The sequence below is a fragment of the Erinaceus europaeus genome, chromosome 3, assembly GCF_950295315.1.
Source record: "Erinaceus europaeus chromosome 3, mEriEur2.1, whole genome shotgun sequence".
NCBI lineage: Eukaryota > Metazoa > Chordata > Mammalia > Eulipotyphla > Erinaceidae > Erinaceus > Erinaceus europaeus.
This window is the reverse complement of record NC_080164.1, coordinates 7,806,500-7,819,833: the sequence shown is the minus strand read 5'-3', so window position 1 is coordinate 7,819,833 and position 13,334 is coordinate 7,806,500.

Below are 13,334 nucleotides of genomic sequence, written 5' to 3'. Positions count from 1 at the left end.
AAATGATCAATAAGGTTGTGGGATAAGAGGGGTGCAATTCCATACAATTCCCACTACCAGAGTACCATATCTTATCCCCTCCATTGGAAGGTTCCCTATCCCATAATCCCTCTGGGAGTATGGACCAAAGATCTTTATGAGGTGCAGAAGGTGGAAGGTCTGGCTTCTGTAATTGGTTCTCCACTGGGCATGAACATTGATAGGAGTGATACAATTTCTAATTGAAGAACACATGTAAAAACTATGAGATCTTCTGTGGTATATAACACAGACACTTAACTGAGGACTAAGGACTAAACTCTCCAACTCCATAGGCACTTGCAATGTTTGCAAGAGGCTCCCAATGACAGTACTGTGGTGAGGAAACAACAACCTCAACATAAATAGAACCCTTGTTTTCCCTAACTTCTGCCATGCATGGGGACTTCACAAATGCTTTATCCTCTGTGTAGACAACAGAGAGAATATGCCCTAGTGCATGGGAGCTTAAGGGAGCCAGGTGCTCTGGCCTCATTTCCCATTTCTTACTGCAAAAGTAAGGCACTAATCCAATCTTGCCTCATGTCCTGTTTTTGCTGGGGTCACATTCACTGAGGGTTAGTTCATCAGGATGCTACCATTTCCTTTCTCCTCAGCATTCAAATGGTCAGAGCAATGGAATTATCTGGAGCACAGTTCTCTTTTTTTTCCTCATCCTCAGGGTTGATGTTGGAATCAACAATCTCTCTATGTCTTTTACTTAGAAATTAAGTTCAGGATACCTATCTGCTTGATATAGATTTGTTTAAAATATTACCACCACCACCACCACCACCACCACCACTCCTACATTGCCTCCAAGGTGCTAGCACTAAAATCCACTACTGCTGGTGGCCATTTTTTACTTTTTACTTTTTTTTTTTTTTACATAAGACAGAGATAAATTGAGAGGAGACAGGTAGATAGAGAGGGAGACAGACAGAAAGACACCTGCAGACCTGCTTGTGAAGTGAACTACCTCCACTTGGTGGTGAGGAGTGTGGGGTTCGAACTGGGGTCTTTGACATACTATGTACACCTAGCCCGGTGCACCACCACCCAACCCCGACATTTCTCCTTTTTATAGTTAAGCTGTCTTTTATGGTGAAAGACTTTTTTCTTTCTTTTTTTAAATTTTGTTTTGTTTAGTGAAAGACTGTCTCTGAAATGTCTCCAGGTTAATTTTATTTCTTTTTCCATGCAGTATTTATTGAATGTGTCTTATGTTCCATGTGAACAGACCAAGGGTTTTAAGATTTCAAGGTAAGATATTCAAGGGGGTCTGAGAATGCGCCATGTGTCCTAGACACTTTACCAGAAAGTTCTGTATTTGTTTATTTGGCATTGGATGGGCTAATAATAAAATGTACTTTAATGTTCAATTTTTTGCAGTCCCTTGTTTTTATAATTGCTTTAGGGACTTCATAGGACAAAGTTATGAGACTACAACAGGATTCAAATAAAAATCCTGCCCTGCCCATCCTCAGGAGGATATAATCTAACATTATCATAATTTCATCCATATTTCTAAGACACATTTTTTCCTCTGAGGATTAAACTATCTAAATATTTTCTAGATTTTAAGGACACTTATAATTTGTTTCCAAATATTTTCTTCATTGATCAACAGGGATAGCTTCTTCAGGATAGCTTATTAACCCCAAATCTCCTCTGCTCTATTCTTACCTTTAGATTCCTGATTACTAAACAATTTGTCCTGCTTTATATCTTAATACTTTTCAACCACCCAGTTGTAGATGTTACCATGATGTCAACCTGATTTCCCTGGGCAGATGACCTCACCAATAAGTCCTGGAACCCCACCTCCACAGAGCCCTAACCCAGTTGGGAAAGATACAAACAGGGTGTGGGGCCATACAGGGGGTATGGATTGACCTGCCAATGCCCATGTCCAATGCAGAAGCAGTTACTAAAGCTAGACCTCCCACCTGCTGCACCTCATAAAGATCTTTGATCCATACTCCCAGAGGGATAAAGAATGGAAACTTCCAGTGGAGAGGATGGGATATGAAACTCTGGTGGTGGGGCTTGTGTGGAATTGTACCGCTCTTACCTCACAGTCTTGTCAATCATTTTCAAATCACTAATAATTTAAACAAAAAAAAAAAAAAGAAAGTTGAAAGCTAACATCAAGATAACCATAGGAAATTTGCCATTACAAAAATGGGATTCAAGCCCACGGGAATATCACCATTGAAAAGGGGACATAAAGACCAGGAGTGTTAGATGGATGACATGATCTAGGAGGTATCCCGTGTGTCGCCCATTGTAGAAAAATCAAGAATCCTGGTTCTACAGGTTTGGATTCAAGGAGAAAGGTCTTTCCTACCATATGGAAAAGAGAAAAGACATTGTAAGGCAACATGAAAGCTCACTCGTAAACTGTTAATTCTGTTCATATCACAGGCAAATGGATGCTCTTGTTCAGACTTGTAGCCCTGATATGAATCCTTCAGTAACACAGAAATGAATATATTTTTTAGCTTAAATATATTTATATGTAACTAGATAGATGCACAGGTAGTACATTTAAAATAACTTAGATGCAAAGACATTATTTTTAATTTACAAACTATTTCCAAGGATATATTTGAGACAAAGGAATAATAAACAAATGCTTAGAAAAATGTAGCATATTATGATTCCCTACCTTCTCTTTTAAAATAACTTCTTTAATGGGAGAGAGTTCAGATCACTGCTTCTGCTTCTGGAGCTGGGGATCAAGGCTGGGGCTCATGCACAGATGTCGTATAATTTACCTGCTTAGTCATCTCCAGATCTGGTCCTTGCCTTTTCATAAGGGGCTAAACACATGATTTCTAGAGACACTGGGCAGAATGAAAGTATAAGAGAGTAATTCTTTTTTCTAACCACTGTATTGATGGCTTAATGGTTTACAGTACAGCTCTGACACATGCTACAATATCTGATATTCTTGCGATGGGGGTAAGATTTTATATCTTAGCTTTTATCAAGAAAAGAGGAAAAAATAGGGAGTCGGGCTGTAGCGCAGCGGGTTAAGCGCAGGTGGCGCAAAGCACAAGGACCGGCATAAGGATCCCGGTTCGAACCCCGGCTCCCCACCCGCAGGGGAGTTGCTTCACAGGCGGTGAAGCAGGTCTGCAGGTGTCTGTCTTTCTCTCCTCCTCTCTGTCTTCCCCTCCTCTCTCCATTTCTCTCTGTCCTATCCAACAACGACAACAACAATAATAACTACAACAATAAAACAACAAGGGCAACAAAAGGGAATAAATAAATAAAATAAATATAAAAAAAAGAAAAGAGAAAAAAATAGTAGGCTTTAATATAATATGAGACTATTAAAGTTTGACATTTATTTTTCCCTTATTCCCAGAAGCCTAGGTCGTAAACAGTTATCTTGTTGTCAGCATAAGAAGCTACTGTTTCTCCTGATAATTCATATACATCATAAAATATGGGGCCCCAGTTCACTCCTTGACAGATCTCAGGAGACTACCCTCTGGTCTAACACCTAGCAGGCAGTGAATCACTGGCAGCAGGGCCACTTCACAAGTGGTGAAGCAAGTCTGCAGGTGTCTGTTCTATCCTCTCCCTCTCTCTCCTCCCCTTTGATTTTTTTTCTGTCCTATTGAATAAAAAAGGGAAAGCCATGGCTGTCAGGAGTGGGAGATTCACAGTGCAAACATTGAGCCCAGCTAACCTGTAGGAAAGACAGAGAGAAAGAGAGAGAGAGAGAGAGAGAGAGAAACCATTATGGAGATTAAATCATCATGGTCTTGGATTAGGATTAGGCACTTCTCTCAAATATGGCAAGAGCAATATAAACAGTAGAAGAAAAGTTTAAATCAACCATCAAAAGTACAAAAACTATTATGCTTCACATTTGAATAGTATCAAGAGAGATAACATGTTGTAACCCCATATGATGAATGAATAAACTGAAACAGTATTATAGATCAATAAAACTAAAGACGATATTTAAAGGAACTGTTAAATAAATAAACCCTGGGATTTCTACACTAGGTGAGAGAATGAAAAAGGTCACCTACTAGGTGATTCACTTTATAAAATGCCTGGAAAGAGAGAGTTTACTGTTGGTTAATCACCAGGGCTGGGGACAAGAGAGTAGGTGGCCACAAAAAGATACAGAATTGAAGGGGAATGACAGTTTCTAAAATTGATTATGATGATGGTTATAGAAGTCTGGGTATTCTAGAACTCAATGACTTAGACACTTTAAAAGGAACAACTTTATGTGAATTGTGTTTGAAGAAAACACTTTTTTCTTTTCTTTTTCTTGTCATCTGTGGGACTTCACCACTTCCAGTTATTAATTTTTTTTATAGAAAAAGTTCTTTTTTTTTTGTAGAGAGACAAACTGAGAGACAGAAGGAGAGAGGAAGACACCATAGTCTTGAAGCTCCAGTACAGTAGGGCTCAAACTCAAACCCGGTCTATGCCCATGACAAAGAAGGCACACACAAAGAAGGTGCACTAGCTTGCTGGCTCTGAAAACTCTGTCTTATCAGAAATCCACAGTTAGAGTTAGTATTTTCAATAGTTTTTTATAACTTCTTACCTTAAACATGCCTCTAAAAGTCTAAATAATTCTCCTGGCCATGTGTTTATCTTTGTTCCTTCATATTAGAACTTAATTTTGCCATGTTATATTGTTTTCTATTTCTGATGTATGCTTTTCTTTCTTTAAAAAAATTATCTTGCATCGAATGGATAAACAAATTTATTCTCACTCTGGTTGGATGAGAAACAATGGATTTTTAAATTGTCTTCTAACTGTCACTTATTTATAATGCAATGTAAGGCTGTTTTATAAAATTTAAATCTTCTTTATGTAAATTTTCCCCCTTTAAAAAAATTGACAAAGAATATCATATTTCTTGTTCCTTTCTGGAGTTTTGGCTCCAAATCAATCTGGGTAAACTTTCATTTTTAATATCTTGTTTGTGAGGCCTGTTTTTATAAATAATGTTTCTGGAAAGAAAACCGTGCCTATTTGTTTACCCTTTTTCTGTGATTGCTTTCATGCTCTGGCAGTAGAGCTGAATAGTTTGGATTGAGATCATATGGACTATAAAGCATAAAGAATTTGTTATATGGCCCTATACATGTTTGTTGGCCCCTGGTTTAGAGGATAATCATTACCAAAATGGTTCATCCTTAATCTCTTTACTCTATCTGGATTAATTCCTAATTCTTATTGGAATATGATTTCTAAAATTTCCTTTGAAGTGGTTCTATGTTCAGTAAAACTTTCTAAAATGTTTGATGACTAAATTTATTTTTATGGAGGCCTCGGATTCAAACAACAATTAATTTGGATATATGATTTCAGGATCAAATATCTTTGAGAAACATTTTCTATTGTCTTCTTACATCTGGTTTTGCTGTTCAGAAATCTGATGACAACTAGATTCTTGTTTCTTTGGAGATGATTCACTCTTTCTTTTAAGGCTTTCACTTTCCTTGATGATCTGAAATTTCAAACTAACATGTCTAGTTTGACTCCATATTTAGCATAGTTTAAATTCAGTGAGCTTTTATAACCCCTCTCTGACTGTTTTTTCTTCTTTTTTTTTGATCCATCTAGATATTAAATCCAACTTCTATCTATATGACTTCATTTTTCCCCCTTAGTTTCTCCTTACTTTCTTCAATCTTTGTTTCTTTCAGGAAAAACTGTGATCAACAATTTCTGTTTTTTTTTTTTTTTATATCTGCTTTACCTATTGCTGTTCTGGTTTGTGGAAACAGTGTTTTATACCTAAACTGCTCATGTGATTCTCATACAGCAAGAAGCAATTTTCATACTTCCAACATTTTCATTATCCCACAGTTAAGTTATTGTGTTTACTTTCAGTTTTTATCTTTCTAAGCCATTAGTACTGTTTCCCACTGGTGGTGTTTGTTTCATACTGTTTCAGACTGTTAGGCATTTTTATGTATCTCACAAGTATTACAGTTATTTATTTCAGATGTCATGTCTGCTAATATCTCACTGAACAAAGAGAATAAGTGAAATGTGTGTTTATTAGAGAGTGGTCTAGCAAAAGCTATTCTTTATGGTTAACGTATTTAAAAGAAAGAGAGAGAGAGAGAGAGTGAGAGATGGAGAGAGAGAGGTGCTACTGGGAACATAAAGAAAATTGCAGAGGTTTGGTTTTATTTTTCTTCACAGAAGAATTCTGTTTTAATGGAGAACAGTGAGAAAGAAGCTCCTGGAGGTCACATGACTGACTGGATTACATGTGCTAACTCTTTGGCTCTCCAGCAGATGTTAAACAACAATCCTACTATGACCCTTAGATGAAAAGAACTTTTGCCAGTATCCAGAGTGCACGGGAGGGGATGATGGACTGGTAGATAAACAAAGTCCAGAGAAGTGTCTTTAATTGTGTGTTGTGAGATTTACTGGGGCCTGACAGGGGTTTGACTGGAGGTCCTCCCTCTTCACCATCTATAAAAAATGATGCAGACTGTTCAATTCAGTTGAAAAATACAGAACTAAGGAAGACATAGCCCTTCAACAACAAAAAAAAAGTCATCAAAATTCACACATACTGCTGGCTATTTATTCCTTTACCCTGGACACTCTCAGAAGTTAAGTCAGTGTTATTTTGCCAGCATTCACATTTGGAGAATGCATGACCTAGACAGGGCATGTAGAAGACCCAATCAAAAGTTGTTTTTGGCACAGGAATGATCATTATATTAGTGCAGTTCTCATTTCTGGATTGCTTCAGACAATGCCAAGATCTGAGACTCAACTCTCGATAAGGCAAGTTTCCCAGCCTCCTATCTCAGTCAAGTCAAAAAAAGAAAGTGTAGCAATCTGTAACAGCACACACATGCTATGAGGACACTGCAACATTTCACCTTTAGTTTGCTTTTGATGAGCTGACCAAGGAACAAGAATTGAGCAGACACTCTAGCCCAAGGTGCATTCTTCTACACAGACAACTCCAATATCACGACATGTGTTGATTCTAGTTCTATCCACACTTACCAGGCTACAGAGGCTCACCAGGAATGCAAGCTTTTCTTGAAGAAGTGAAATGCATCTAGTTGGTTTGCATCTGAACGTATGGTGTGTTTCTCCTATGCAATCACATAGTATATCAGCAGCATTTCCTATAAAAATGAAGGCTGGCAGCATTACTTTTTCTCTTTCTTCCTACTTCTTTCCCTTCTGCTCCTTCCTGAGAAGGTTTTTAGCTTGGGGTGAACTGCAGTCTTTGTTTTCATTTTGATATCTGAATGTAAGACCAACATTTTCAAGGTTTTATTATTTGATAACCTATATCATTAAACTGTTTGAACACATGTGGAAGGATTGATTTTCAAAGGTGGCATTTTGTTGGGGGGTCAGTTAGGACACTTTAAGAGACGAAGGGCAGTTCAGTTGTAGTAATTAGTTGGAGAAGACGGTCTGAAGTTATTCAGATTAATAGGATTTGTAGTAATTGTTGTAGTCACTACTACATTTGAGAATTTCATGTAGAGAGGTAGAGATTCTTTCCAGATGGAAAAGGGTATTAAGATGAGAAAATGATCAACGTAGAGGCAGGTGAGTGACAGACATACAGATGAGGAGAACGAGCTCATGATTTGTGTCTTAAAGGAAGAGAGACTTCTCAGGGAGGGTAGGAATATAGTAACCTAGACGCTATCCTGTAGGTTGAATCAAGTTCACCTACACCTGTGAGAGCCAGTATCTAGGGATCCTATGTCACACTATCACCAGAGGTCTTGGAGCTCCAAAGAGCATGGTTGATAAGACAAAGCTATACTAGAGGTTTGTGAAGACTGAGGAGGAGACAGTTTAAATGGTGATTCTCTCTGAGAATAGTTGGGTAGCGTTTGGTGCTGGTCAATGAAAGGGTGAGAGGAATGAACTCGCACAAAGGTCACCGTATGTACGAATGTACACACAGTTCAGGAGGGACTCCAAATCTCAGCAGTGCTAGAAAACAGGAGGAGTCAGGTAAAGAGAACCACTCAAGTTTAAGAGAAGCAATGGAACTTAGAGAAATTTAGCATTTAAAAAAATACCTGTTAAAGTTATTTTATATAAATCTCTTTCACTTTGTATTATCTTTATGTATTGAATAGAGACAGTCAGCAATTGAGAGGGAATGGGGAGATAGAGAGGAAGAGACACAGAGAGACACCTGCAGCCCTGCTTCATCACTCACAAAGCTTTCTCCCTGCAGGTAGGGACTGGCCAGGGTTCAAACCTGGGTCCTTGCCCATTGTAACACATGCGCTCAACCAGAAGGACCACTACCTGACCCCAATTTAGATTTTTTTTTTTTAAAGCAGGTAATAGTCTTAGTGTTTTGAAAAACAGAGAAACAGGATTTCCATGTCTGGTGAAGAAGCAGATTAAAGAACATGTTCTTATTTATTTATATTTTATTTTTTAATATTTATTTATTCATTCCTTTTTGTTGCCCTTGTTGTTTTATTGTTGTAGTTATTATTGTTGTTGTTACTGATGTCGTCATTGTTGGATAGGACAGAGAGAAATGGAGGGGGCGTGGGAGACAGAAAGAGGAAGAGGAAGATAGACACTTGCAGACCTGTGTCACGGTCTGTGAAGAGACTCCCCTGTAGGTGGGGAGCCAGGGGCTTGAACCGGAATCCTTATGCCAGTCCTTATGCTTTGTCCCACCTGTGCTTAACCCGCTGCACTACCACCTGACTCCCCAAAACTATGTTCTTATTTAGGCCACGGATCCTTCTATACATAGGTCTTGCCATTTTAAACTTGCTTTCCCCTGAAAGCAGTGGGGAAAAGAGGAAAAGATTCACTCCAGTTACTTCAACACAACTCTCATACAGTTGAGGGGATGCACACCATTTTACATAGGTAAAATGTCAAACCATTCAAAGCTCTGACAACCTCGCAGGATGTTGTAACATTTGGAAACCCTCAGAAGAAAGGAAAGGAGCAGACTCTAAGAGAGAAAAAGGTTGAATGATTGTTAGGCGGGGGGCCAAGGGAAAGGGAACAATTCTGCCAATTCTCCACTCCCCCTCTCAGTGCTCCAACTTCCTATCCACTGCCAAGACACATTTTATTTTTCTGACATGAAATATGTATATAATTCTAGCCTGATTTTTTTAAAGCACAAGAGGATTGATTCTGTTTATGCCTCCCTCTAACTCCCACCCAGTACAAACATTGGCTTTCAGCCAGGTGGTGACGACAAGATCTAACAAAACAAGAATTTCAGAGCCAGGAAGGAGGTGGCTAAGTGAATAGGTCCCCAGACATGGGCATCTTCACCCAGGTAGGTATCATGGTAAAGGAAGCCACAGACAAACTAAATGGGAGGAAAACACAGCAGGCCTTAATGACTAATTTTATGTTTTCAGTATGGAGACTGATGGATGCAGGATCTCACCACTCTTGCACTGATATTTTTGTTCCTTTTATTTAACAGATACAGGGAGATAGGGAGAGATAGCACAGTGTCAGCTTACATTGTCTTAGGTAGTGCCAGGGCTTGAACTCGGGCCCCAACGCATGGCCATACACACGGTGTACCAGATAATCTAGCTCCAGGTCCTCTCTTAACACCAGGAGTTTTCTGTGGATGCCAATGTTTATCATGTTTATCATGTCAACCCAGCACTGAGCTCTAGGGGTACTCTTTAAACATTCAGACTCTGGTGATGGAAGCCGGGAATGGACAGCTTTGTAGGAATGGAATCTGTTGCAAGATATCTCATGGATCTGTTCAAAATACACAGCTCAGCTTCTTGAAGAACAAACAAAGTTTCAAACAATAAAAAAGGAGAGACTTTGGGAGTCAGGTGGTGCTGCACCTGGTTAAGTGCACAAGTTACCATGCCGAAAGATCTGAGCTGAGCCTTTACTCCCCACCTGCAAGGGGGGAGCTTCAAGAGTGGTGAATAAAGGAAGTACTGTTGATGACTCTTTGTCTCTCTCCCTCTCTACCTCAAATCTTCTCTGTCCTATCAAATCAGGTCAAAAGAAAGAAGAAACAATGGCCCAGAGTCCCAGCAATAACCTCAGTAGTAATTATAGACACAAATAAAAAGAAGACAAAAAAAAGATTTGAAATAAATGAAAGCAATTGAGTGACTAGAAATCTATGAGCTGTGAATTATTGGACTTGCATTATAGAGCCCTTGGAATGTACCAAGACAGCCATCTTCTAATAGGAGTCACAGTTCTGCTAGACACCATGTGGTTCTTATCTCATTCCATGTTCACTTCATGGGGCTACATAGAAGTTATGAGAAGAACATTTAATAGCATCTTCCTTCCCCTTTTCAGTAGGCTGGGATCCTTGGCATCAGCGATTGTGTCATTTCTCATTTATTATGATCCCTGAAAGTCATTAACTTTCATCCTTTGTTTCAATAATTTTGTCTTTTTTGCCAGTACTCTTAGAAGTTGTGTGTGTATGTTTCTAATGCTGAGTTGATTAAAGCATCTCTACTGCATACGCATGCACGTGTGTGTGTGTGCGTCTGTGTGTGTGTGTGTGTGTGTGTGTGTGTGTGTGTGTGTGTAACTGGGGTTTCACAATACTGTCCTATCAGTCTAGGGCTGAACTTTCCATTATGAAAGACAGACAGAGAGTGAGAGTGGCAGAGAGAGAAAAAGGAGAGAAAGATGTCAGAAAATTTTTGAAGAAACATCAAATTTGCAAAAGGATCTTGGAAGGATTGTTCTGTAAGGGGCTGAGTTGTGGTGCACCTGGCTGAACACAGATGTTACCATGTACAAGGCTCCATGTTCAAACCTCCACTTCCCACCTGTGTGTACGTGGGGGGGGAGGGAGCTTCGTAAGCAGAGAAGCAGTGCTTCAGATGTCTCTCGTTACCTCTCCCTCTTTATCTCCCCCTCGCCCTATCAATTTCTTTCTGCTCTATCAAATTTAAATGGGGGGGGCAGTTGGGCAGTAGCGCATCAGCGCGTCAGGTTAAGCACACGCGGCATGAAATGCAAGGACCTGCGTAAGGATCCTGGTTCGAGCCCCCTGCTCCCCACCTGCGGGTGAGTCGCTTCACAAGTGATGAAGCAGGCCTGCTGGTGTCTTTCTTCCCCTCCTCTTTCCATTTCTCTCTGCCCTATCTGACAACGACAACATCAATAACAACAATAATAATAACTACAACAACAATAAAAACAAGGGCAACAAAAGAGAAATAAATTAAAAAAAATTTTTTTTAAAGGAATAATGGCCACCAGGAGCACTGGATCCATTGTGTATGCACCACGCCCTAGTAACAACACTGGTGGCAATACAAATTTAGAATATAAAAGTCTGTTTTGTCTCTCTCTGCTAGCCCATTCTTTCCTATAAGTCTATAACTCTATTAATGTCTTAAAGGGGTGGTGTAAAATGCCTACCACCAGTACTTCAACTGCACAAGCTAAATTTGAACTCAGAAAAGAAACCTTATGCATTGAAACAGTGTTAGTCACGATAAGAATCAATACCAAAAGGCCTGCATATGTGGGAACATGCCCTTAACTTGAGCTTTTTTCATTTATAAAGAATTTTTCTTAAATACTTGGCTGGATTAATTTTGAGCTTTTTTTTTTTTTTCTATTAAGGGTTATTGCCGGAGTTCAAGGCCCACATAACTCTACAACTACAGGACATCATTTGGCATTTCTCTAGATAGTGAGAGACAGAGAGTGATAGAGATGGAAAGAGTGGTCGAGAGAGGAAAGGAATTATAGCATCACTCAACCACTCATGAAACTTCCCCACTGCTGGAGTTCCTTTATCATGACCTGGGTTTGAACCTGGATCCTTGTGTATGGTAATGAGTAATGTGTCTTGTATTGGGTGAGCCATGACCCAAATCCCAATTTTGAGCATTTTTATTTCTTACTTTAGGTCTCCATTCCTACAGGATATTCACCTTAATTTCTGGCTTCCTTTCTGAGTTTACATAATTATGACTACAAACTGTAGACTTACCCTGCCAGACTCTCACTAAATAAAGACAGTACTGCAATAGTAAAAAAAGCCTGTCTAGCCAGAATAAAGGAGTGTCTTCTACTCTTCTTAGAAAACATGGGATAGTTTTGAAGAGTTGCAGTCCAGTTGTTTTTGAGCAGAATGGTCTCACACAATCTTTCATTGATCACCAGGTCCCATTTTGAGAGTGTATTTCCTGGATGATACCAGGTAAAGTCTAGGAAGTTTCGTATTTTATAATTCCACTGGTGGGGGCATTTACAGAGACAGTAATCGTGCTTGCTCCTTACAAAGCTGGCAGTGAATGCCCAACCACCAGGTATATGGCATTTATTGTCTTTGACTCACTGTACATTAGCACGAAAGGGAGAGTATAAATAACAGAACACTGAGCCTGCCTTTCTCAGGTGAGACGCGGAGGTCCAAGAATAGATGATCTTACTTATTTCCATAGTTAGCTATGTATCACACCCATGACACCTTCTTGTGCAAACCCCAATCTCTCTCACTATCGTCCACGTTTAATACTAATAAAGATAGAGGATAGATACTACTTAACATGAAAATGTACTTAGAATATTTTTTTTGAGATGAAGTGGAGGAGACAGCATCATGGCTATGCAAAAGACTTCCGTGCCTGAGGCTCTGAAGTCCCAGGTTCAAGCCCTGATACCAATATAAGCCAGAGCTGAGCAGAGCTCCTGTTTGCCTCTGTTCCTTTCTCTTTGTATCTTGCTCACTCATTAGTATAGATAACATGTTTAAAAATATTTCTGTGACACCAGGGTCTCATCTGTGTACAATTTCTTTGCTCACCGGCTGACTTTAATTATTTCTATTTCCTATGTAAAAAGAGTCAGAGAGAGAAAGAGGAGGGGGAAAAAGAGAAAAGAGGAAAGACTCCATGCCACTGGAGCTTCCTCTGGTGTGCTGAACTCCCATATGGTATCACAGCATGGTCCAAGAGTATACACAGGGCAAGACCCTCACTCCACTGAGGGAACTTAAAATATTTTTGTTTGATAACGTTATAAGACCTAGTTTGCCCAACACGGAAGTTCCCGTAACTTAAATTCTATTTAAAATTGAAATAATGTCAAAATCTAAAACTCCTTGCATGAAAAACTAAATGCTATTCTTTTTTTTTTTTTTTTTTTTTTTTGCCTCCAGGGTTACCTCAGTGCTTGCTCTAAAAAAAAAAAATTTTTTTTTCATTTTATTAGACAGGACAGAGGGAAATTGAGAGGGGTGGGGTAAATAAAGAGGGAAAGAGAAAGATTCCTACAGATCTGCTTCATCACTTGTGAAGTGTCCCACCTGTGG